Below are 4,301 nucleotides of genomic sequence, written 5' to 3' on the forward strand. Positions count from 1 at the left end.
TTTAGTTCTTTTGATTTATTACTTGTTCATTTTCAGTGTGTTTGCTGCTTTTTCCCCCCACATTTTCCTTTTCCTGTTCTTCAGAAATGAAGATTTTATAAACCGGTTGGTCAAGGAAGGGAGGCGGCCGACATATTTCTGTTTGGCTTTCACGTTTAGACTAGACAGCATTGATAGCATGTTATCATTGGAAGGAACTCCTCCTTCGTTCAGTGTGAAATGGTAAGACCCATGGTGATGGGTGTTTTATATCGCACACATTCCTCCACCAAAGTGGTCTGGTTCAATTCCTGGTGGGGGAGATTACTCCAACCCAGGTTTTTCGCAAGTGGGAAATGTGGCGGACATTCCCTCGAGTCGGTTGGTAATCTCGGTTTGTTATTGTTTCCCCCCACACTCACTCAAATGTTGCCAACCAGACTTAGCTTGTGTGCCCAACATGGCACATGTTGAGCAATGCGTGACATTGGCGCTTTCGAGAAAGTGAACACTACCAACAAGAAGTTCAGGACTAGAATCTGTCAAAATCCTAAAAAGCACAAAATACACGCACCTCCCCATTTTGTCTGTTGTCTCGTCACAAAGAATGTCAATCTTCTTTCCTTGTAACTTTGCCTTGACCTCTTCAAGACGTGAACTAGCAAGCTCAGGAACATATTTTTTTCTAAGGGTTCTTGAGTGTGGTAAATTGCCCGCTCCTTCAATATGTATATGTATCCATTTAACTCCGAATGTTGGGATCATCAAGATTTTCCAGTGGTATTTTTGCTTTAACAAAAGCTTCCACCGTGTCTTTCGCAATTTCGTTTGCTGAATCTTTTTTTCTTTTTTGCAGTTTGCAACACAGCTGAGAGAGACATTTGTCTTTTCTTTTCAATATTGTTAGCAGCCAGCCTCTTGTGTTTAACACTTTCCACATTTTTCTGCAGGTGTCCTTTCTATCCCACGAGACAGTAACATTGCAGTGTACTGTAGGGCCGCGACGTCTTGGCGTGTCATTTTGCGGGGAAGCAGGAAAGAGTAAATGAGAGGGGAAGCAGCTGCGTGCGCACATCAGCCGCTATGTGATTCATAGCAAAAACATCAGGCGCCACGCTCTCAGTTTGAAGTGAACAATGGAGCCTGACGCAGGACGTTCAAGATACAATAAAGTAATACATAGTGGGGAGAGAGGAATAAGTAGTGTAATCCAGTGTTATGATGAAGAAGCTGCCAACAAATGTCTGCTAGTACCTCTTGCAAAAGCAACCGAAAGAGCTGCGCGATACACAGGTATAAGCCAAAGATATGTTTCGCGCATCCGAAAACACAACAGAGAGACGCCAAATAAAAAACAAACAACAACATTATAAGTTTTTAAACGCATTCCCCGTAATTTCACTCGCGGTTTGTTTGTTTTGCATTTGGCAATTTTCCAAACTTTCTGCACCGCTTGTTACAATATTTGTTAGTTACAAGTGTAGCCAATATTTTACACATTATATTGCATTATATTACATGATATTATATTACATTATATTACAATACATACATTATACATACACATACATTATATATGGCATTATATATTTTATTATATATATGATTTTATGATATATATTAATGTATATTATATTAATATATTATTTATTTACAATGTATATGTTTATATTTACATATATGTAACACTCCTTTATTTGACCGTGGAACAGCCTCTCATGTTTAATTATTCATTACAAGCCAAAAAAAACTGGGAAACGTTTGTTGTCAGTTGATGACTTTGATAGAAGAGTGATCAGAGACACTAGCCACGAATTTTATGCAGTAAAAAAAGTGGTTCCCACAAGGAAATTACTGCCAGTTTTGAAAGAAAAAATCTGATAGAGTTGGGGAAAACATCGCTGCGTAAAATACTCAAAGAAATGGGTTTTGTGTGGAAAAGAAGCCAAGATAAGCGAATGCTTCTTCTCGAAAGATCTGACGTTGCTTGGCGATCACGGTACCTGACTCAGATGAAACAGTGCAGGGAGGCTAGGAAGAAGATATTTTACATGGATGAATCCTGGGTTGACACTAATTTAACCTTTCAGAAATGTTGGCAAAAGAAAGGTGACGTTGAAGGTGTAATGGCAACAGCAAATGCAGCGCACAGACTGATAGTTGTAAGCGCTGGTTCTACGCAGGGCTTCCTTCCCGGAGCCTCTCTTGTTTGTAAAGCAAGCACAACAGGAAACTATAAAATACACGAGGATGGTTTGTTATAAATATGGTTTTCGGCCCCCTCGAAATGACTAAAATGGTTCTTTCAGAGTGCTGTTATGGAAAAAATACCAACCCGTGTGCATAAAAGTGGTAAGGTTCTTGAAGTGCGTGAAAGTGTCACGTCGATCGTCTTCACATTTCAGCCAAACCAAATGGAAAAGAAAGCATCAGCGAGGGAGTTCCATGCAAGTCTTAATTAATTGTGTTTCCTACAGCAACCCACAATTACAAATTTAGTTCTTAACTTTAAAGAATTGTATAGTTATGTTTAACTATGTTTAACTAAGCTGCCCAGTCGAGCAAATGGTGCACTACCTTTAAATAATAAATTACCGTAAAGCATTATCGCATCTTTGTATCATTAAGATCTGCGCTGTGTTGCACCGTACGTGAGATTGTTCTCGACTAATGTTTTCGGAACGGCATGAAGACTTCCAGGCCGTTGCTATCTGCGGAGCAGACAAGGCGGGATGTGTCGATTACAAGGTCGCTGAGCTCTAGGGAGTCGACCCGCCAAGACGTCGCGGCCCTACAGTAGACACATTAATGTTCTTTAATCACTCGCATATAACCCACAATCACGAAATTCGCGCTCACGAAGTTTGGTGGTTGCTTGAGGTTTCGGCATATTTTACACTTTCACACTTCTGCTGAGAAATATGAAGCCTTTTTCTATCACAAACTACAGTTTTTATAAAATAGCCGCACTGTATAGGTAAAACATTTTCAAACGAAAATTATAATTCTTAAACAGAAAACGTAATTGTTAAGTTTGTTTACAGTACGAGAACAAATTAAAACAGTTTGCACACTACATAGTAGATGCAAGATGAACAGTTGTGCGTAAATTATAATTTACTTTGCGACACAAGCGCTGTAACGCACAAAATATCCAACAAAATGGCTGTACATTACTCTTTGACTCTAGAGTACTTAACGTATTAGTGCACGAGTGCAGTTCGCCAAGAACGTGTCGTATCAAATAAATAATAAAACGTAAACATTGGCAAGTGTAGTCTTTACGTTGATGGTGTTATCAATGGTGACAATGGCTGCTTATTTACTTTTTTTTAAGTTACCAAATGGCAGGAATGTGTGGTTATTCGTGGTAAACAGACGTATTTCGCAAAAAAATTTGTGGTATTGGAAATTATGTAAAAGTGAGGTTATTCCTGTTAAACTTATGAATATCGTGTAAAAATTTGTTTTATTGCAAATGCAAAATTTGCATGTCCCTACAGCCATAATTATATTATTATAGGAGTTAAATTTCTTTCCTGAACATAAAAATAGCGATTTCTCCATTGATTGATGTATCCCTCCCCTGTATGATATTTGTATCAGAAAAAAGTTTTTTTTTGTACCTGAATGTTACCCGAATTTAGAGATGAGTGTACCCAAACTGTGTGTGCTATGGTTGGCAATGCTGGGTCTAGTTTGCAGCACCAACAACAAACAAGATGGCAAGTGATAAAATATCAACATGATTCAAGTCTAAAAATGGTTCCATTTAATTTTTTTAAGCTACTTTTTATTTACAGGACAGTTATGTAAGCTTAGAAAAAAATTTATCAGTTAATAGAACATTTCACTAAAGTTTCTGCAAAAAAAAAGTTTTGATTCTAAACATCATCCAATATTGCAAAAAATTATTCAATAATGTATGTATGATGCTTATTTAAGGATTGGTGCCATTTCTTGCTATGTCTACAGTGATAAAATGGATTGTGCATTATTTTCATAGTAAGATTATAAGTAGGCATTGTCTCTGTTGTACTAACAAAGGAGTGAACACATTTTCAAAATGGGACAAATTTCGCAGGAAAATCAGATTTCATTATTTTTCTTCTTTTTTTTTAGCAATTGAAAAGATTTCATACTTGCCAACTTTTCCAAATTGAAATCAGTAAAACATTTAAAACCACATAACTTCTGCGTAAATTAGGCATGGCAAATTTTCATGGGAAACAAGATATGAGCAACATTTTAGATTACTAAAAAAAACTTTCATACATACATACATACACCTGGAATAAGATTTAAATTTTAATATAGACAAA

This window comes from Bacillus rossius, chromosome 1 (genome assembly GCF_032445375.1).
Source record: "Bacillus rossius redtenbacheri isolate Brsri chromosome 1, Brsri_v3, whole genome shotgun sequence".
NCBI classification, from domain to species: domain Eukaryota; kingdom Metazoa; phylum Arthropoda; class Insecta; order Phasmatodea; family Bacillidae; genus Bacillus; species Bacillus rossius.